Raw genomic sequence first — 22,278 nt, forward strand, 5'->3', positions numbered from 1 at the left:
GTGCTGGAGAAACATGTGCATTGTGACACTCCCGTTGCTGTGCCTCTGTTTCCGTGTTGTAAAAGGGCTCCCTGTGTACTTCCTGCAGAATGGATGGTGATGGGGTTTAGAACATACTTGCTAAAGTGCTTTGGGAAAGCAAAGTGTTTTCAGGTTGGGGCATATTTGTCTGTGTGGTTAGAATGTGTACAACATGGTTAACTGTGAGCATGCCTGTTTCCTTTGCCTGCCTTGACCTATGCTCCTGGCACTTCGCTGCCAAAAGCAAGGGGTGACCGTAGACTTGCCTGGAAGCTGATAGGTATAAATTCCAGGTTTCAGAGTAACAGCCATGTTAGTCTGTATTCGCAAAAAGAAAAGGAGTACTTGTGGCACCTTAGAGACTAACCAATTTATTTGAGCATGAGCTTTCGTGATGAAGTGAGCTGTAGCTCACGAAAGCTTATGCTCAAATAAATTGGTTAGTCTCTAAGGTGCCACAGGTACTCCTTTTCTTTTTGTATAAATTCCAATGACCCTGCACGTTGAACATACTGCATGAAGCCTGCACTTCCCGGGCGTAGTCCCTTGCGCCAAAACCTCTTAAAGCTTTGAATCCAAAACACTCCATGGGAGACCTTGGAAAATGCAGCACCTGACTAAATTGCTTTGACTGTGTTTTCAGCTTATCTGCTCCTACTGTGACAGTGGGATGGATCGCTATCACATGGAAAACCAGCTGAGAGAGTAAAGCGTGGTGGTGGTGGTGGGGAAATCTGTTTTATTTATTTTTTGGAGTTGGAGCAGTGGCTCTTACCTTTCCATAGAAAGTGATTTGTGTTTATTTTGTATCCCAAATCACTTCACTAACCATAACTTTAACTCTGTTAACAGTATTATTTGCCATGGTTATTTACTGAGTCCTGGTCTGCATTAGGACACTAGGTCGGTATAATTACATTGCTCGGGGGGGGGGGGGTGAGAAATCCACACCACAACTGACACAGTTCAACCAACCTAGCTTCTGGTGTAGACAGCGCTAGGTCGATCGGGTTGAGCCCCCATTTATGCCACGAATGTAAAGCGGATATCCGAGGAGCTGCAGGGCTCTACTGGGAATGACGGCGGCAAACGCAGCCGCACGTTGGGCTTCCACTCGCAGGAGCCAGCGCCCCGCATGGGCAGCGCCTCTGACGTGGCTGTACCGCCCCCAGCCCTGCCCAGTGGGGTAGGCGCCAGGCTCAGCGGCAGCTGTCCCTGGTTGCGCTACTCCAGGAGCATGCAAGCCACTGGGGCTGGGGTCGGTACGGCCATGCCAGAGGAGCTGCCTGAGCAGGGACTGTGAGCAGGTTTCAGGGGGTCTGCCAAAATAAACCAGCAAGCAGGGCTGGTGTTAGACTCGCTGGGGCCCAGGACAGAAAATCGAAGCCCGAGTAACTTAGCTTTGCACGGCCCCCTGTGGTGTGGGGCCCTGGGCAATTGCCCTGCTTGCTACCCCCTTAACACCAGCCCTGGCTTGTAATCTACTAGATATGCAGAAGAACAGTTGTTGTGGGCCATGGAACTTTTATAGGGGGCCTCAAAAAAAAGTTGAGAACCCCAGTCGTAGACAACAGGAGATGCAGAGTAGCAGGCTCTTGTGCCAGTGGGGTGAGTATGTTGAGGGACCGAGAAGAGGTCCGTGCTGGGTGCATACAGAGAATGAGGATGTGCGTAAAGAAATGAGAATTTGGAGCAAGTCGGTGGAGGACTTTAATTGCAGAGAGCAATTTTTGAACTTGATTCTGAGATGATTGGGGGTGGGGGGCATTGGTGGGGAGGGGTTTAAGGATAATGGTCTAAGCTGATATGCTCATGCTTTGGGAATACATGTGAGAAGGCCAGCAGCAGCCTTTGGTCATGCTGGTGTCTGGGAAGCTGACTTTGAAAGCCTTGGAGAAGGGAGCGAGTTAGATCTTTGGGACAATGACTGTCAATTACCATATGTTTGTACAGAGCTTAGCGGGGTGGGACCCTGAGCCTGCTGACTTGTAAAGGTTTAAAAGAAAATGGCCCTGTGGTAAGTCAAGAAGCGAGGCAGGCTCCGATGAGGCCTTCAGCAGCAATGAGTCACGGCCCTGGTGACTCTGCATGGGTGCCATGCTCCGATACCAATGGGGGGGGGGCATCTTCTGCCTTTAACGAGGTGCCAATAAACAGACTTGCAGCTGGGGAAGGAAGAGGGGTCTGTCTCGAATGGCATTTGGGGGAGTGATGGAACCAGTCGATGGTTTGACTGGCGTGGCAGAAGATTCCAGCCATAGACATTCATGCTCACGCAGAGCAGTGCTTTTTTGCTGGGGGGGAGACTATTGCCTTGCAGTTTATTACATCATCCTGGAGACCTTAAAATCCCCCCCCTCCCCGGTCAAGCTCCAATATACGCATGCAGCTTACTGAGCCGTCTTGAGGCTAACAGTTCCCCCCGGCTTACGTTAAGACCTGCCTTGCTAAGCATGCCGCCCTTTTGAAATGGGGAAATACGGCTTCAGATTCCAATCGCTCGTTGGTGCGAGTTCGTTGGTGTCCTTGGAGTTGTTTGGATTTACAGCACTGCAAGCGAGAGGAGAGTTCGCTCCACAATGGTATAGAAGGGGCAATCGGAGGAGGAAACCACACGTCTGTATTTCTTCAGTAAAGGAGTTGCATTGTTTTAAAAGCACTAGCGTTTAGAAGTACAGTCTACTGACAGATTACATTAAAATCCTCATTACAGCATGTTCGCCTTTGAGGCTGCTGGGAGTGTAGGATTGATTATGCATGAATGAAAGGGACTTTGACTTAATTTGTGATTTCCTCCTCCCCCTCCTTAGTTTCTGTTGCCAGTGGTAGTTTCCAGGCTGACAGGACCTCTCAGTGAAGTCCTGGGTGGATGTGCATGCTGCATGGGTTTTTTTTCTTTTCCCCCTTGTTGGTGTTGGTGTCTCTCTGAATGAAACTTGGGCTACTAAAAGAAAGGAAAAGGTTGGCTCTAGAAATAATCGGCTACAATATATCCATTCCTCCACAGCCATCTAGAAGGAATGAGAAGCATAGCATTTTGCACTGGGAAGACTTGGGTTATCATGGACAGGGGGTGGGGCTTTTCTCCTGGCTCAGGTGATGGTAATGGCCGTTTAAAGGTATTCATTGCTACAAACCGCAGACTGATGCTACACACCATAATCCCAAAGACGGTCTCTACTCTGGAGAGTTTACAGTTCACAGAATGATAGATTTTTTTTTTTTTTTAAGGCAGAGGGAGGGGACTGTTGGGATCATCTGATTTGACCTTCTGCACAGCACAAGCCGTAGAACCTCACAAAACAATTCCTGACTTCTGATGGAGCTCGAGCGTGTCTTTTAGAAAGACATCCAGCCTTGAGTTAAAGATTCCAAGTGGTTGGGTTCTCCACCACGTCCCTAGACAACTTGTTCCAATGGTTAATTACCCAGACTGTTAAACGGCATGTTCTTTTTAAGGACTGTTTATTAAGAAGTTTTAACAAGTTTACAAATCCTTGCCATGTAAATATCAGAAACAGAACCCTTGTTACAGCTGTTAGCTTTTGTTTTGAAGAGACAGGAATATAGTCATTTTTCTGTTTATCTGGGTGTTACGCATGCCATAAAATGGCATCATTACAACACGTCTCATTTCTAGTGATGTTTATTAAATTGAGTGAAACCTTTGTACACATATCTAACAGACCAGGCATGTCTATCAAATGTTAGTATTCAGTGAGGTTGGACAGGTGCACTGTTTTTGGGGGTGGTTTTTTGCAGGTGACTGTACTTTGAGTATTGAATTAAAGGTAATCAAATACCTGCCCTCTGTCTGTTTTGTTGATGCACCTTATTTCTGATCTGAGTTATTCAGCTTCCAACAACTGGGTCTCATTCCGCCTTTTTCTGCCAGATTAAAAGAGCTATCAGAAATCTCTTCCCCTATAGGTGATCAAGTCCCTTCTTAGTCTTCTCGTGGATAAACTAAATAGACTGAGCTTCTTGAGCCTCTCGTGGTAACACATGGTTTTTCAGACCTTGAATTATTCTTGTAGCTCTATTCTGAACCCATTTCAGTTTTTGTCCTTGTGTTGTCAAGCTGTAAGTGACTTGCCAGGAAGTCTATGGCAGAGCAGAGATCTGAACCCAGGTCACTTCAGTCATATCTGTTGAGGTTCAGTGCTTATGGAAATCAAGTCACATACCGGAATGCACATTTAGGAACCTGACTTTAGGCACCCAAGTATGAAAACTTGGCCTCTTATAAATACAGGTCAGTTTCCAAAAGTGCATAAAGAAAAGGGGTACTTGTGGCACCTTAGAGACTAACCAATTTATTTGAGCATAAGCTTTCGTGAGCTACAGCTCACTTCATCGGATGCAGATCTTCTACACTTTCCACAGTATGCATCCCATGAAGTGAGCTGTAGCTCACGAAAGCTTATGCTCAAATAAATTGGTTAGTCTCTAAGGTGCCACAAGTACTCCTTTTCTTTTTGCAAATACAGACTAACACGGCTGCTACTCTGAAACCTGTCAAAAGTGCATAGTATCTTTGAACCCTTCCATTTTTGGGAGTCCAACTTGAAATGCTTTAAAGGGTCTGGATTTTCAGAAAACTTTCTGCTCCAACCCTTTAAAACTCAGGCACCTTTCAGGTGTGTCAAGCTGAACATCCAGAAACTTGAAGCCTCTTTAAACCACTAGTCCTTTTTGGAAAAATCTTGGCCAATGTAGTAATTCTCCAGTTTGATTAGGTGAAATGCAGCAAGAAACCTGAAGCTTCCCAAAACTTTGTGCTAGTCAAATGCTTTGAACAGAGTTTACAACACCAAGGGTGTTTTATTTGGTTTGCCTTCAGAATGTAGCTGTATATAAACAATCCAGTAATCCTCTAATGAAGCTTCTTTGGAATATTAAATAAACTCGTAAACTTTTTTTTAAAAACAAAATTGAATGCAGGTGTCCTCTTAAGCACTGGAAGAGACTTGGAAATGTGCAGCAGAGGCTATGCTGAGTGTCTTTGGTTTCAGAGGCTTGTCTTACCAGCCATGTGAAAGTTATTAAGGTAGCCTGGGAAGAACACACCACTCCACTGCAGCCTTCTAGGGTTTAAATACATCAGCTTCATTTAGCCCTGAGCACTGTGTGGTAATAATTTTGACTGGATCCATGCTTAATGTGACTGCCTGAATTATTTTCTAGAGCCTTGAGGTGCAACCTGTCACCCTTCCCTCTCCCTGGTAGTTAGTCTGCTACTACAATACTGGCTCCATGGTGTTCGAAAGATTAGGAATTTTACATCAGCCAGTTGGGGGGCGAGGGGGAGACATTGCTCAGGTATAATTGGGGGGGGGGGTGATGTTAAAAGGGGAAGAGGTAGGCGTTATTAATTAAAAGAAAATAGACGGTTTTTTTAATGCTGTCCAATAATGTGAAAGGGTCATGTGACTGGAAATAATGGACAGAAAACGATGAATAAATAAAAGGGGAAAATTCCTCTAGGCAGGGCGTAGCGAGTCTGAATCCACTGCGAGAAGGAGGCAGTAATGCCCAGCGGAGAGAAGCACTGGAGCAGGAGTCAGAAATCCTGGATTCTGTTCCCAGCTGTGTCCTTGACTTATGCTGTGACCTTGGGCAAGCCACCTTACCTTCCTGTGCCTCCAGTCTTTCATCTCTGTACAATGAGGATTGCCAGCCACTTAAAATAAGATGAATGAATGAATAAATAAATATGGCTATCTATGGTTTATAAATGGGTGCAAAAGCATTAATGCCTCAGCCATACATATAAAAACACCTTGGAATGCAAAACTTGGTAGTGTTAATACTGATAGTTTCACTCTTGTACCTTATTTCAGCCTTGCAAAATTATCATGAAAATGTACACTGCGGACACACAATCCAGTTGCCTGCTCTTACAACAATGATGAAGAAACCCCCAAATATTACTCGCTTCAGTGAAGCGAGGGAATGCAATTTTGCAAGGTTGCTTTGTGTGTATCTGTCGGGGGAAGCGGGGGGAAGCGAATACATTTTTAAAATATCCAGCTGCAGTATTTATATTTATCTCTGGGAGCCAAGATAAGGGGAATTGGAGCTCCTGCTTCAGGGTATATATTTGAGTGTCTCCAGGGAATGGAAGGAATCTTCCCACCTCTGTGCAGTATTGTCAAGTGGTATTTTAAGAAACCGGCTAAATATCGGGAAAGATTTCCTGGGAGATGAGAGATGTTCAGAGTAGTTTCCTTAGGGCAAGTAGCTGAAGCCCCAAGGCTTAGGTCACTTAAAAGCAGTCTGGGTGCGTGCTGGAAAATAGAATGCACTCCTGACCCCCTTTTTGACAACAAATTACTACATGACCTCAGGAGGGGGACCAAAGCCTAAGCCCATCTGAGCCCTACTGCCCTTGGCCAGGAAGGGTAGGGGGGGCGGTGGTGGTCAGAGCTGAAGCCGTCGGGCTTTGGCTTTGGCCCTGGGCAGTGGGGTTTTGGCTTCGGTCCCAGGCTCCAGCAAGTCTAACACCAGCCCTAGCAACCCCATTAAAATGGGGTTGCGACCCACAGTTTGAAAACCCCTGGTTTAGATGTGACTCAATCACTTTTCTTTCTCTCTAAAGCTTGTGAATGGATCAGGTGTGTTACAGCTTTTATTTTATTACCATGAGGTGTTGGCCAGCAGCCTGGATTTGACAGCCTAATTGCAAAGCTTGTATTCTTTGCAAACTTCAAAAAAACAACAAACAACAGAAAAAACCCCAAGGTCTTGCACACATGAGCAAACACTGTGGTGGTCTGGCTGTTTCTTAGGAAATGACTGATTCTTCTTTGAATAACGTCCCCATGGGAGAGTCCCACGTCTGTCAGAAGTGCAACTTCTGCCTGGCCCTCAAGTCTATGGTAAGGAAGAACAGGGAGATTAAACTCCGATGGAGTGCTCCCTTTGGTCAGCTGCTGATTCGGGTCAGGAGACTGCCACCACAACCACCCACCTCCTTTCCAGACAGATCCAGCACCCCTTTCACCTTGGCACAGGCTTCCCTTAAGAAAGGGAGGTTGTTGGAGGCTTCAGAGAAGACTTCCAAAAAAGAGGAGCACGGTCTCTCATCTCAGGGTGCCTGCTCTGAAAAAGCCCAGGACCATTGCAAGATCTATGGTCTCTGCAGCCTCAACCTCTTGGCTCACTACTATTGAATTAAAGGTGCTGGTAGAGCCCAAAAGCCCTGAGCTCGAGGGAGAGACGTGGCTCCAACAGGACTTCGGTGTTTAGGACAGCAAGTATGAGCACCCAGTCTGGTAGCGGATGGCTCAGTCCTGCCTTTGGCACCTACCCGCTCGGTCCTGAGCAAGCTACCCCAGCGCTCCGGCAGCCGGGCTCGGGCGGCGATTTAAAGGGCCTGGGGCTCCACTGCGATAGCCCCAGGGCTCCCAGCCGCCTCTGCCACTGGTAGCTCCAGGGGTAATTTAAAGGCCCCGGGGCTCCCAGCTGCAGCCACGCCCCCGCTCAGGACTCTGGCGTACCGGTAAGCCCTTTAAGTTACTTTCACCCTTGGGCATAGGGCACGTGCACAGTCTGAGTGAGTACTGATAATGGACAAATCTCCTCCAATCTCAGGCTCGAGAGGGGTGTGCACCCCCAGTGTGGAGTACTCCTAGAGATGCACATCGCAAAGAACCACAGTTACTGCGCAAAGTGAGTAACCTGTTTTCGGGGTTGGCAGTCACTTCCCTGTGCATGATACTGCTCACGTTAAAATATTACTCCTGATCCTAAAGTGCTGGAGGAAAGTTGCTTTTCTGATGCAGTAACCAGACACGAAGGTCTCCAATCCTTTTTTCCCCAAATATCTCACACTTTTGGGTAGTTGATACTGACTGTTTCTAGCATGTTTTATCTAAGGATCTCAAAGTTTATTACAAATAGTAGCCCTTTGAGTTAGAGCCGTATTCATCCTGTTTTATACAACAGGAAGCAAAAGCCCAGAAGTCTGATGACTTGGCCGAGGTCACACAGTGAGTCAGTGGTAGAACCAAGAATTGGCACTGGAAGTCCTTTGTCTCTACCAGCATTGTTTAAATGTTGAGTGACCCTATGACAAACACAACCAGACCGTAGGCGTGTGGTTAGACGTAAATGTGGAAAGGTGAAGTCTAAGGCCAGGTCTATACTATGTAATTTGGGATAACTTACATCCCTCAGGAGTATGAATAAACCAGCCCCCTGAGCAACGTATGCTCCTGGGGGAATTCTGCACCAAAAAATTAAAAATTCTGCACACAATATTTGTCAATAAATAAATGCAGGGGCTTCAGCACGGCAGGGGGGAGCACAGGCCACTAGCTGCACGAAGGTGGGAGATCACCCTGCAGCACCCCCACCCCCTGGGACACGGACTTAGCGGTGCGGCTGCACCCGATCCTGACGTAGCACAAGGCCTGGGCCTTCCCCAGAAACGCCATGGGGGAATGCCCCTCTGTGCCAGGTGTGGGGCAGGCTCAATCAGGCAGGATCTAAGTGTGGAGGGGCTCTGGGGGCGAGGGGATCCAGGTGTAGGGTGAGAGGATTCTGTACGGGACAATCTGGGTGCAGACGCTCCGTGGGGGATCTAGGAGTGGGGGGATCTGGGGGCATAGGGGCTCATAGGGGGTGGGGTGCGTTTTCCAGGTGCAAAGGCAATGGAACTGCAGGGGCTTCCAAGAGGAGGGGTCTGGGAGTGTGGGTCTCAGCAGGGGCTCCGAGTGCTGGGGGAGTGGGGCTTGGTGGGGTAGGGGTCTGGGTGAAGCTAGTTGACGGTCGGTGGCGTGGGGGTCTGGATGTGGGGGCTTGGTGATGCAGGAGTTGGGAGTTAAGTGCAGGGAGCTCAGTGGGAGATGGTCTTGGTGCAGGGGGTCTCCAGATGCAGGGGTTGAGGTTCGGTGGGGCAGGGTTTGGGTTTGGAGGGCTAGGAGGGTTCTGGATGTACCGGGTGAGGCTTGGCAGGGGTGTCTGGGTATGGGAGGTCCAGATGCACGGGGGTTGGGTGGATGGGGGAGCAGCTGTCCATACAGTGACCCCCTCCCCCCACAGCTAAGGAGTGGTGGGGGCAGGAAGCAGGGGAGGATGCTGAGCTTCCTGCAGCTGGGAGAGGTTTCTGGGGTTGGGTGTGACACAGCCCCAGCCAGCCCTTGCAGGAGAAGAGGGAAGTCCCGTCCTTTCCTGCCTCCAGCCCAGCCGGGATTAGCAGCTGATCCTGGCTCAGGGTAGGAGCCACTGGCTGGGGTGTCCCCAGCCCCACGGTGATTTACCTCTCCACCAGCTGCTCCGGGTGCCTGAAATGATGCTGGTAGGGAGTAGTGTATGACTGCTCCTGCAGCTTCCCTGTCAGAAACTCACTTTTCTGCAGGGAAGCAAAGACATCTGTGGGGGACATGAATTCTGCACACGCGCAGTGGTGCAAAATTCCCCCCAGAGTAAACGTAAGTTACACCAACCTAAGTGCCGGTGTGACCAGCGCTATGTCGGCCGGAGAGCTTCTCCCGCTGACATAGCTACTGCCTCTCATGGAGGTGGATTTATTATGTGGATGGGAGAGCTCTCTCTCGTCAGCATAGAGCGTCTTCACCAGACATGCTAGATCGGAGCCGCTGTACTGGTCCTCGCTTCTAGTGTAAACTAGCCCTAAATCAAAAGGAAAGGCTTTCTCTATCCCAACGTGTCTGGACACGCTCCAAAAGGCCCAGCTGATTTGCTCAGTCATTCTTCAGCCTTAATTGAGAGTGATGACTTAATGGCAGGTTTCTACTCCTGGGTTTCTCTGGTTTTGGTACCTCCCCCTTTTTATTAAGTGACTTGGAAAGAGGCAGGCCTAGCATCAGAACTGGTTTCCCACGCAGAAGCAATGTCCTTGATCTGCATGTGAGTCACTTGTGAAATCCTTTACTCCCCAGAGCTGTTTTATAGAGGAGGGAGCAGCGCGCACGCTCCTCGGCTCCAGGACTGTGAGCATCTGAGCTGTGCTGTGCAGCTGAGTGCGCTTTATACAGGCTCTTCGCTGCCACTATTTTACTGGGGATTCACAACAAGAAATATGACATTCTCTGGAAGCCTGTAGGTTCGGGAAGACCCGACAGTTTCTGTCTCTGTACACAGTCCAACAATTCAGACAGCCGCAGCGGATTGCATCAGAGCGGATCGCTTGGGGGAACTCTAACTGTATGTTAATGCGAAGCACTCCAGAAAGGGGCTTGTGTGTTTTCTGAGAGTCAGCAAGAAGCTTAGTTATTTAGCAGAGCAGGAGGCTGTGTAGATGATCTTTGCCCACAGGGAAAACTGAGCGCTAGTTGTCCAGAAAGGAACAGGAAAGTGAAATCAGTGCACATTGCCAGATGACCCCAGAACAAGCTCTCAGTTAATAAGCCACGGTGCTAACTGTTACAAGTCTCCACAGTACAGCGTTGCTTTTTGCTGTCAGTTTGCGGTTTGCCAGAGCTAATGAGACTAACGAAGCGTAGCGTTTTATGTAGCTCTTTAAAATATTTTCCCTTTCATCTGAGGATCTGAAAGTGCATGCAAATATCTATTCAGTCTCTCGCAATGCCCTTCTCAAGCCTTATAGAAATCACCCCTAGGTAGTCTTATGTCAGAGTGGGGTGATTTTCAAGCCTTTTCTATGCTCGCAAAATCCTCAAGTGGGGATGCAGTTATATCCATGTGAAAGTGCCGATACAGCTTAGGTTGGTTCGGGGAACTGGCATAAGCTGTACCGATATAAACGCTTTGATGCTGATATAACTGTATCCACCCTAGGGCTTCTACCAGCATAGCTGTGTCAGTAAAATCACCCCTCTCTGACGTAGCCATGCTAATGAAACTGGTCGGTATAGACCATGCTTCAGTATAACTAGGACTTGGAGTAGGTAAGGCAACGCTATGCTTTTCAGCGGGGGAAACTGAGACACAGAGGAGGTGTTGCAACGAGTCAGGAAGAGAGCTGAGATAGGAACCTGGAAACTCCTGATGCCCGGCCCATTTGGCCATATGCCACATGACGTTCACTTCCGCCCCATGTCAAAGGAGGCCAAGTACTGAGCCTAAATTAATTTATTGTCCTGTTTGTTTATGTTTTTTTAAAACCCGTAAGTCCTCCTGAAGTCATTTTCCCTTTAGATTTTCCACGGAGGATTCGATTGCTGTTTCTGGCTGCTGATAAAGTAAAGCTTTTTTTTTTTTAAAATACATCCCCAGGTCTGCATGCGTCTTTGGAGAGAGTTAGAAGCATACTTGCTACAGGCTCCAGCTTGTCGAAATCAGCAGGCTCTTGTGCACAAAAGTTCTGTGCAAGCATATTCCCAACGCTCTTGGGGCACGAACGATGGCATTAATGTCTCCTCGTGCGAGACTGATGACCTCTTCAGTCAGGGTTATATTCTCATGTGGGACATCATGGCTGTATAGGGACCCATAGAGCAACCTCGGCAGATTGCTCAACCTCCGCTGGCAACATGGGGAGCATCCATATGAGTTATATGGTGCATGGCCTGTTGTAAGCTCGCACGGACAGATCTGAATGCTGCTGGCTCTGCGCTGAGCTAAGCGCTCGCCGGTCCCTACTGTAATGCCCTCGTGCATAGTAGCACTTTCCATCAAAGGATCTCAAAGCACTTCACAAACGTGAAACCTCACTAGCCCCCTTTGAGATTGGGGGCGGGGGGAGTATTCTCTTCATCCCAATTGCAGCCTTTGGTTGCTACCCTAATATAAATATTTACCAGAAGCACTTTTACAGAAGGGAAATTGAAGGCAAAGAGATGAAGTGAATTGCCAAGGGCAGTACTGCCACAACGTTGTGTAGATCTGCTTTGAGCAGCATGGTGGTCAAAATGCTGGTGACTACCTCTGCCCCCTTTTTTCACTTCCTGCCTGGGGATATTGGGTTGTGAAATTATCTGGGAGGATCACTTAAACGGTAATCCTTTTGACATTGTGATGCATCATTTAGGTCTCCACTCTGCACCCTTTGAGACAATTGCCAGTTAATTGCTTTAGCCACTAGCCCACACTTATGAACACCTGCAAAATCTGAATGCCTTCTCCTCACAGAAACTTCTGTGACGGGGGGGGGTCTCCTTGGTGTATCGTGGCACAACAGGAGCGCAGGCTCTTGAATTCTTGGAGTTCCTACCTCCGCTTCCATCTCTTTGTTCCCAAGTTTATCTGTCTATGGCGTGGATCTTAGCCAGGATAGGTGCGGGCACCCCTGGGATGGGAGATACCCAAAGAAATACCAGGCTTCTACTGAATTGCCAGCAGCTATTTCTCCGTGAGTCTGAGCCATTGTGATGCTAAGGGACACCCTGCTGCTGGAAGTGTCCTCATGGCTGCCATGGCCCTCACAACTCAAATATTTGCTGATGAACGTAATTGAAGGCAAGGGAGGGAGCAATGGATTGGGGCTTTGACTTTAATGAGGGCATCTAGTGTTTGGTTTAAACACCAATTTTAAAAAACCAGCTAACGTTAAGGCCAGAATTTACCAGCCGATATGCAGACTGTCTGATTAAGAAGCCGACTAGTCAGTTATCAATCTCTGCAATTACAAAGCAAACACATACCACTTGGTAGGAAAGACTTTAGCAAAGGATCATATTAATAAAAAATCAAGACCGCAAAGCTTTGTATGTGAGGAGCAGAGTCTGAGATAACGAGCCTTATTAGCAACCCCAGGCTGAGGCCAAATGATATTACGATCGCTACATAAATTGTGGTCCCAAGACTAAGGCTGTGTCTACACTAGAGACCGCACAGCTGTACCGCTGCATCTGTGCCACTGTAAGGTCTTCCGTGTAGCCGCTCAATTAAACCACCCCCAACGAGCGGCGGTAGCTAAGTCAGCGGGAGAGCAACCCATGCCAATATTGGGCTGTCCACACCGGTACTTCTATCAGTCGGGAGTGTTGGGGAAAAAACGTTTTACTGACAAAAGTTAGTGTAGACACGTGCTGTATTACGGCACAGAAAGTATGGAATCTTTATAATATCTGCATTCTCTTTGGACTGACGTATATAGTTCTGATTTGCAAAACGCATCATTAGCAGGGTGAGAGTAAAGTGGAGTCTGATTAAGCCATGCTGGTGATGTTTTTATACATTATTAGTGAGTAGGACACTGGACTAGGTCAATTCTCTCCCTAGTTCTGCGGCTTACCGGCTATCTGACCACGGGCAAGGCACTTTCCCTCTTTGTGCCCCTGTTTCCTCTCCCACCCCTTGTTGAGACGTAAAAGGGAATTCTCCGAGTGTGTTCCTAAACACAGCCGGTGCCGGGGCAGTGATCATGCAGGTGTCCCTCCTGTGTACACACCAGCATACTTAAGTGCTGAACACAGGTTGTCCCCCTCCCTGTGCCTTTCAGCTTAGGTCTCTTTCTCCTGAGAGCGCCAGCGGAAGGGTCCTTTCTAATGGTGGCTTTGGGCTAGCCATCCAGGGATGTAAGTTGGGTCTTGGAAGAGGTTGTGCTTGGGTGGCTAGCCTGTGGCGCTGTGGCCATCCTGTTACTTGTAATGCTTCTCTTGAGTAGTGTGTACATCTACCTGAGCTGGGAATGACCGCTCCCAGCTGCAGTGTACGTGCTGAGGTGCTCTCTCAGAAATAACCTGTTCGGATGTCCCTGGCTTTTAAGTCTCTCAAGCTCTATAAGTAGTGCCAGACTAGATTGGCTCATAGTGGGTTGTTTTCCCTCTCGCTCTTGAAGTGCAGGAGTTTTGGCTTTCATTTGAAAATGATTTTTCTTGGATCCCCCCCCATCTTTCCAGTGTGATTCTGGGAATGCTTCCAAGTAACAGTTAAACAGTCCAGTGGTGGTGTGGCTGTTGATGGATCAAAATATAATAAGAGGAAAATTAACATAAATGGGAAGGGAACTGTCAACTTGCAAATCATGACAGATGATTAATGTGCCCAAATACATGTTCCCCATTTTAAAAAACAACAAACTTCTGTTTTTGTTGTTGTTGTTGTTTTTAACATAAAAAGATCCAGGCCTTGTAGGCTACAAGTTTTGGATGTTGTCTAGTCTTCAAAATATGCTTTATTTTCAGTTTATCAAATGCAATTGTCTGATTTAAGCTGTCTTAAAAATGTCATTTTTGTTGTTGAGATGGAACTGGAGCACCCCTGAATAAGACTTTTTTTCACATTTGTACTGAGACAGTCCTGCTGGGTTTGCTGATCCGGATTTCCTTAGAGTTCATTTTGTGCTGATAAGACCTCAATGCTGCCATTCCCCCCCCCCCCCCTTTTTCTGGACTTTCTAATGCATTTGAGGGAGGGTGGGGAATTGAAAGCTTAAACTCCTGCGTATTGCAGTGATTCTCTCAGATGTGTTTAGCTACATGGATGGCTTGCACAGATGGACACAATGAATTTGCGGTGCTAAAGAAATGTCCAGGTTTTGTTTACAGGATACACCAGCTAATTGGGCCAATCCAGGGGCATTTCCTGTTAGCTCAAACATTTAAAAAAACAAAACAGCCCAACAAAAAAAAACTGAATATGGACACAGACCTCATAACATTTTAATATTGGAAGCCTTGCATATAGGCTTAGAGCCAGACCTGGTAAGGACTCAAGCAGTTTCAGCCTCCCTCTCCCCCCTAAATCAATGGAAACAGGGTACTCACCACCTCATAGGATTGGCCAATTAGAGTGGCAGACAATGTCATTCTTGGTTTACTTCCTGTGTGCCAAGGACAGATGGACAGAAAGAAGCTTTAGACAACCATGAGATCAAAGGCCAAGTGTTAGGCAAGTTTATTAAATATGGGCTCTAAATTTCCTGGTTTTTGGAGGGGGTTTAATTCACCTTGTTGGTAATCTGGCCTAGGTTTTTTATCATTTAAGCATCCTAACTTTGGGTTCCATCTTTTTCTTATTTTAAGATCATAAGCTAAAATCTGTGTAGAGCTTCATTAAGGCCTTGTTTACACTTAGCTATGTCAGCAAACCCTCTTAGTTTAGATTCCATTTACACTGGTGAGGACTTCAATGCTGGTATAACTTTGTCTACATTAAGGCAGTTGCCTGCATGACTTTATCAGCAAAGGATAGCACACCTAACCAACAGCTATGCCAGCAAAACTTGTAAGTGTAGACCAGATCTAAGGGAGAGCTGAACCCCCTGAGGAAAGAAAGGAGTATGCTCTAATCCAGAGGTTTCCAAACCAAGCTCCCTGGTGAAACTGGCTGGTTGTGGGGTCCCAAGGGGTAGTGTTGCCTACCGGATTGAGCATTGGACTGGGACCCAGGAGACATGGGTTTTGTTCATGGCTGTGCCACTGACATGCTGGGTGACCTTGGGCAAGTCACTTCCTTTTTCTGTGCCTCAGTTTCCCCATCTGTAAAATTAAGGTGATGGTACTTGACTCCCTTGTAAAGCACCCTGAGACCTATGGATTAAAAGTGCTATAAAAAGAGCAATTTGGCAGTGGTGTCTTTTACAAACCTAAAAATACAATAAACATCCTTCCATGGAAGCAAGTGCAGTAATTGCAACAGGGATATTATGCTCCTGAGTAGAGGCACAGGGAGTCTGCTATCCTGTACAGGAAAGGGGTTGGCCATGGAATAATGTCGTACTAACGTGTGGTGGTCCAGGCTGCTGTAGCAGTACTGCCAATCCCCCATGTGTTCAAATATCACGTGTCTGACTTAATTTACTTGGCTTGATTTTGTTTGCTCTTTGCTTTCTGGTGTTGAGATCTCTAGGGGTCAGGTTTTTCAAGCTTTTCTCCTTAACCATGAGGGTTGCTTGGTTGTTCTCTTCCCTCCCATCCCGGTGAAAGCTGTGATTCTTAGGCACTCCAGGAGCTGGGGCATTGAGGGGAAAAATGCATAAAATCGCAAGGGTTTGGAACACTGCTACGTAGACTATTTGGGAACCCCTTGCTCTGAATCAAACTGGGGTTTCGGCTTCTGTTCCCAGACCATCCTCTGATTTCTTAGGGTACTGAATAAGATAGGTATTCATAGATACTAGTATGGAAGGGACAAACCACTTTGCAGTTGTGTGGCTCAGTTTCCCTTTCTCTCAAATATCTAAAATCCCTCTCTGTGGGTGTTACGAGGCTTTAATGATTGAGGCTGATAAAGTCTTTTGAGATCAGGTGAAAAGTGGTAGAGGTGCCATAGGGTTGGTTTTGTAAAAGTGTCAAGGACTGACCTGTGTGGCTGCTGAATTTATTGCCGAGGGGGGGGAAGGTCCTTTAGAATTGCTGTTTTTGTAAGCCAGTTGTTATGGGGGTCCATTTGCTGAGTAGGGAAATACCCCACTAGTGACAGCTGTTGGGCGAGCAGCTGCTTGCGGTGCTGGTGGGGGGAACCTGCCAGCTTTTCCTCGAGGAATTTTTCCCCTTTTGTGTTTTCAAGCTGGCCCTACATTGGGTTGCCCTGTCCTCTTCCCTCCCTCCTCTTTTGATCCTGATCCACTGACTGGAGCCCTTGACTGGCTGCTTTGTTTCAAACATTGCTGTTTGATTGGCTGCAGGCTCAAATCTTCTTGTGTTCTTGCTCCAGTTCTTGCTGGCTTTGCTTTTTAACCCTTGCCCTTCCAAATCCAGCGGACAGGGGGATGTGGGAGTCCAGCTGACCTTTTTATTTTATTAAGCTATCACTCTTCCTGATTTCTACCAGATCTGGATGTGCTTTCAGTCCCAGATAGTTAGGGTTTTTTTTTGTTTTTTGTTTTTTTTAAAAACCCTGTTAAATTGCTACCTATCAGGTTATTGCATAGTAAAACGACCGTAATTAATGCCTGGAACATGTAGGAAGGTTGTCAAGGCCTGAGATAAAACGTGACTTGTTTTGTTTTCTGTTAACCTGAAGGGAGAGTTTCCAATTTTGAGAGGTGGCTGGCGTTCAGTTACGCGGGTTGTCGTTGGTATTGGAGGCCATTCTCCCTTTGCACGCTGGTTCCTTGTGCGAAGGAGTTAATGCTGCTCTAGGTCTCTGATTTTTTGCCTTAGGTTCAGTTTCTGTGGCTGGCAGCCTAGTGAAGTGTAACTGCAAGATGAGGAAGGGAAGGAAAGTCCGGTTTCATTGTGTCCATTGCAGGGAACAGACTCCCTGGGCTGAGAAATAGGCACTCTTATTTGGTTGCTATGGGGAGCTGCCCATTCCTCTCCTCTGATAAGAGGGGGTGGGACTGCAGAATAAGAGTGGAAAGTGAGAACCTGTGGGGGGGTGAGGGACTGGAGGAAATACCGTGTTGTTAAAACCCCATTCCACACACTCTGTGCGCGCACAGATCATATCATGTAACTGTGTGACTGGACGAAAGGGGTGAGGTGGATTAAATATAATACTTGTGGCTTCTTTTAATAAAATCTTGTTAGGTAGGAAAGCTAGAGGTAACTGGGGAGCTCTACCATCAGAGGGATTTGGGGTGGGGGTAAGGTGGAGGATCAGGTCACATCTAAGTCTTCTCACTTTTTGTTTGTGCATGATTGCTCCTACAGCAGTGGCTCTCAACCTGTGGTCACAGACCTCAGGGGGGGTCCATGGATGCTGTCGAAGGGGTCTGCGAAAGACTTAGACTAGAAACTGACCAAACAGAGTACACGCACGCAGGCAGGCAGGCAGGGCTGCCACTTGGGGTGGGTGTCTTTGGGTTGAAAAGGTGGCTTGAGGGGCTGGTCTTGACCACCGTTCTCTCTAAGCTGTGCGCGTCTGCCCGCGCACACAGATCCTAAACCCCACGCACACGGTGAAACACCGCACGCACCGAAATTTGCACAGAAACCCAAAAATTTGCACAGAAGAAATTTTTTGCACACACGGTCCCTCAAAAATTAGAGGGAACATTGGTCTTGGCTGACTCATTACACCAGCTACTGTCGTGATGGGTGTGCTATTAAATCCCGAAAGTTGGTCTAATAAAAGAGATTACCTCATCCACCTCCTCTCTCATAAATCGGAACACACACAACCCCTAAGGTCTAGCAGAGAAACACAATCCCAGCTGCTCCTTCCCTGTCCTCTACTCCCAATGCAGCAGCTCGCTTGCCAAGAAGTAGGTGGTGCTATGCCCCCCCCCCCCCATACACACTCCCTGATCCCCAGTGCAGACCAATTGCCACTGATGTGGGGGGAGGCGCCTCACAGTTAGCAACGTCAGAAATCTGGGTCTTGCTGAAACTGACGCCATGCATGCAAGCAAGCTGAGGTCAGGAGCAGCTGAGTTAGCGACTAAACCACCAGCCTCCTTCTCTATCAAGGAACAGAGCAAAGAAGGAAATCTAATCTCCTCTGGAGGGTGGGGAGGAATTGGTTATTTTTATCAACCTTTTTTTTCCCCCCGGCATTATTTTTTCCTGTGCTCTGAGTTAGGGCTCTTCCTGCGCCCCCGGCTCGTTAGCAGAAGGATGGTGAAGGTGAGTGGTTTGCTGCCTGGTTGCTTTATGCTGAGTTCAACACAGGGCGTTTTTCGGAAGGGAGAGTTGACTCTGAACTGTCTCCTGCTGATTGGAGCTGGGGGTGGCCGTGTTTCAAAAGCTTGGAAGAACAAGGAGAGTCTCCCCGCCTTGAAGACAGGAGAAATGGACACCTGTTAGCAAGCTGGCTTTTGGGAGGTGGGTGGGGGACTTTCCAAAGGGAATATGGCACTTGTATCTGTCCCTTTTTTCTGCAGAATATATTTCCTGTCTGGGATGTGGGTGCGGGTTCCGTTTTCTTCCACGCTAAAGTAAAAAAATAGAACAAAACGAAAACCACCTCAGCCTTACTTTTGTGACAATCTGAGCTGCCCAGGTGTTTGGGTTTTTTTTGTTATCCCTGATAAAATTGGGGTTGGCTGGGGAAAGTTTTCCCTTTCGTGTCCCCTCCTCAACAGCAGAGGTAAAACAAGAGCTGACTGTCTGATACAGGGCAAGTATCTTTAAAACTTTAGAAATGAACCCTCCAGTATGCACACTACTTTCAGTTCCAGCTGCAACCTGCTTTTAGGTTGATTGTATAGGAAGGCTTGTTCGTATGTCTGAGTCAATGATGGGAAAAATTTAGTGACTGTTCTTGGGATCAGATTTTTTTTTATGCGGATGTCACAAAACATCAGCCTATCACCATCAATTGATGGTGATCTTTGGGATCAACAGAGAAGAGGAGATTTGGGAGTGGTATGTTTTGGGAGCATTGGGTGAAATTTGTGAAAAGGGGGCTTTGAGATCCTTGGATGAAAGACTACAGATGACCAAAGTGTGGTTATCTTTGTTTTGAGACCCTTCATTTTTGTCTGTATTCGCAAAAAGAAAAGGAGTACTTGTGGCAGCTTAGAGACTAACCAGTTTATTTGTGCATAAGCTTTCGTGAGCTACAGCTGATGAAGTGAGCTGTAGCTCACGAAAGCTTATGCTCAAATAAATTGGTTAGTCTCTAAGGTGCCGCAAGTACTCCTTTTCTTTCTTTTTTGTCATTACTCTCCAGAAAAAATATATTTTTTTTGCTTGCAGCATAATAGAGTTTGAATGCCATTGAACTTAAGTAGACTGATATTTGGAGTGAAAATTCCAGGAGCAAACTCAAGACAACTGGGTAGATCTTTTTCATGCCAAACTCCTTCTGTGGTTATTAAATATTCTTATGCAGCTTCTTCATATAGAGTTGATATGTTGTGGTTTGCCCTGAATTACCTTGCTGTTCTGTGAAGAAATAACTTTCCCTTCTAAACATGGTTTTGAAATAAAATTTTGCTGACACTCAGATCAGGGAAAGGGGGGTGGCCTGTTTGAAGTGTCATCCCAGTTTTACTCTGCGGACAGTTGGTTTACAGAAGGCCATGTCTCAGAACTGATTAGCTCAGTGGTTCTCAAACTTTTGTACTGGTGAACCCTTTCACACAGCAAGCCGCTGAGTGCAACCCCCCCTCATAAATTAAAAAAAAATGTTTTTATATATTTTAACACCATTATAAATGCTGGATGCAAAGCGGGGTTTGGGGTGGAGGCTGACAGCTCGTGACCTCCCATGTAATAACCTTATGACCCCCAGTTTGAGAACCCCTGGATTAGCTGCTTAAGGACTATAGAATGGGTCCTGAATCTTCAAAGTAACCCTCAATGTAGTGACAGCTTTGCAAGGACTTGGGTGCCAGGGCTTTTGGACAGCTGCGTTGATGGGTGTTTAAGGTTTAGTTACATTGTTGATAATGCATAGCTTTTATAGCACTTTTCATCAGCAGATTTCAAAGTGCTTTGCAAAGGAGGCCAATACCATTATCCCAATCTTACAAATGGGGAAACTGAGGCACTGAGGGGTGAAGTGACTTGCCCAACATCACCCAGCAAGCCAGTAGAACCACTGGGAACAGAGCTCAGGTCCTCAGAGTGACAGTCAAATGCTAACAAGGCCGCATTGTGTATGTTTTCCTCTTCAGCTTTTGGTAGAAGGGGGATGGGGAGGTGGTATGTGCCTCTGACATAACTTAATTTTTTATTTTGACATGATTTCAGTGAACCTTCTTTGTCCTTGCTATTCGGTCTTATCACTGCAAGCGTAACACACGTTGACTTTGTGTAGAGAAACTTACAAAGGGTTTCCTACGGGTTTAGCTGAGAGCCATAGCGTGGACCAGGTCCTGGAGGTCAAACCTGTCTTTTTGGTGTGTTTTTTGTATAATGTTTAATTAGACAGACTTCTCCACAGGTTTAACTACAGCTAGCTCTGGCCGCTGGAGCTTTGTCTTCTCTGAGGCACCTTCTGTCTATCGCTGGTTCAGCTGACCTGATATTATGCCTGGTAGGATTTCTTGGTAAGCTCAGTGGGGCAGAGATTGTTGGTCTTTTTGTTCTGGGTTTGTATGGTGCCTACCGCAATGGGGCTCTGGTCCATTATCATCTCTTAGATGTTACCACAATACAAAGAACTCATTTTCACAGCCATGAGAAGCAGCAGTAGTATAGTCATAGGTAAACTGAGTTTACCTACTTCTCATTTGGGGAACACGAGGTTTAGTTTAGGTTAGCTCCCCCCCCCCCTTTTTTTTTTTTAAACTACTACACCACTGAGCTCCGATGTTCTTTTCAGAAAACAGAATGGGTTTAAAAACAGAGGTAAGCGTGCAAATTGCATAAAGCTGTTTTTTTGTTTCCTTTTCGTAAAGGGTCGGGGGGAGCAAGAACTTACTCTGACCAGTGTGCCTAAATCAGGATAATGCAGATCTGTTTTTGGAGTCGTTTTTTGAGCTTCATGTTGATCTATTTATAATTTGTCCGTACTTATAGCAGAAAACGTACCTACCAATGTATAAAACCCCAAAGCAGCCTGTTTCCGGGTTATATCTGATCCTGAAGAACCAAGTTTTTTGTCAACCCACTGTTTTTCTTGCAATCAAACTCTCTCTGCCTCTTGATCTTTTTATTTTTTCGGTGAAGGTGGTGGTAAACTCTTAGCCAGGGGCAAAACTCTTAACTCTTGGGTGTATGCTGGCAGGAAGGAGTGCTCTGGCTGGTGTGTTATTTATCCAGGGCTGCTAAAAGTGTTGGTTAATGGCTGACTAATTAAACAAGGCAGACAGATAAAGGGAATGTGACCTGCGTTAGGACAGCAGGCTGCGGAATGTAGCTCTAACTGGAGCACAGTTTGGTATCTAGCAGGGGACAGCAAGGGGAAAGCTGGCTTCTTGGCAGGGTAGGGGAAAGTTTAGACCAGTTGGGCAAAACGATCATGAAAGTTCAGCCACTGAGGTACAAAATCTACTTGATGATGGCAAAGCTAACCTTTTCCCTTGCCTCTTCCAAAAATCACCCTGGATTCATAGGTTCCAAGGCCAGAAGGGACCATTGTGGCTATCGCATTTGCCCCAAATAACTCCTAAAACATGATGTTTTAGAAAAAACATGAGGTAGAAGTTTGCAAGGGGAGCGCTTATTCCAAGGTTGAATAATCAGATGGCAGTACCTTATCTTATGGCTCTTAAGAGAGATGCTGATGAAAAGCCCTGTGTAAGAGTGTGGTGGTGGTAATATACTAATATTTCATGTAAACTCCCATTTACTTCATTGGAAGCAGGCTTAAGCCAAACACCAGTGCTTTTGAAAATGCTGGCCCAAAAGGATAGTGAATTCCTGCTTTTTCCTCAATAAGGCTCAGATCCTGCTTGTGCTGAGCCTCTTCGTCTCCTGTAGAAATCCTTATGCCCCATGTTTTCAGTCCGGGTAGCTGTGCCATTTGTCTAGGAAGGTTTCAGCTTGTAAAGAGAAACTTGACCAAAGTTTGTAGCAAGAAACTCTCTTGGGGAAGTGAAAGGAG

The 22,278-nt window shown here is 46.8% G+C and overlaps 1 protein-coding gene across 4 annotated transcripts in view; it reads left to right on the forward strand.

Annotated features, from left to right (window-relative positions):
- PAK4 (p21 (RAC1) activated kinase 4) overlaps positions 1–22,278 on the forward strand; it is a 90,369-nt gene that overhangs the window by 20,284 nt on the left and 47,807 nt on the right. Inside the window, exon 1 of one of the 4 annotated variants that reach the window (XM_074937324.1) lies at positions 18,134–18,407. The exons of the other annotated variants lie outside the window; for them this stretch is intronic. The gene's annotated coding sequence lies outside the window, so the exon portion shown is untranslated. Of the gene's footprint in view, positions 1–18,133; positions 18,408–22,278 lie in introns of those variants that run through there. 4 annotated transcript variants of the gene reach the window in all.

The sequence above is a fragment of the Natator depressus genome, chromosome 23, assembly GCF_965152275.1.
Source record: "Natator depressus isolate rNatDep1 chromosome 23, rNatDep2.hap1, whole genome shotgun sequence".
NCBI classification, from domain to species: Eukaryota; Metazoa; Chordata; order Testudines; family Cheloniidae; genus Natator; species Natator depressus.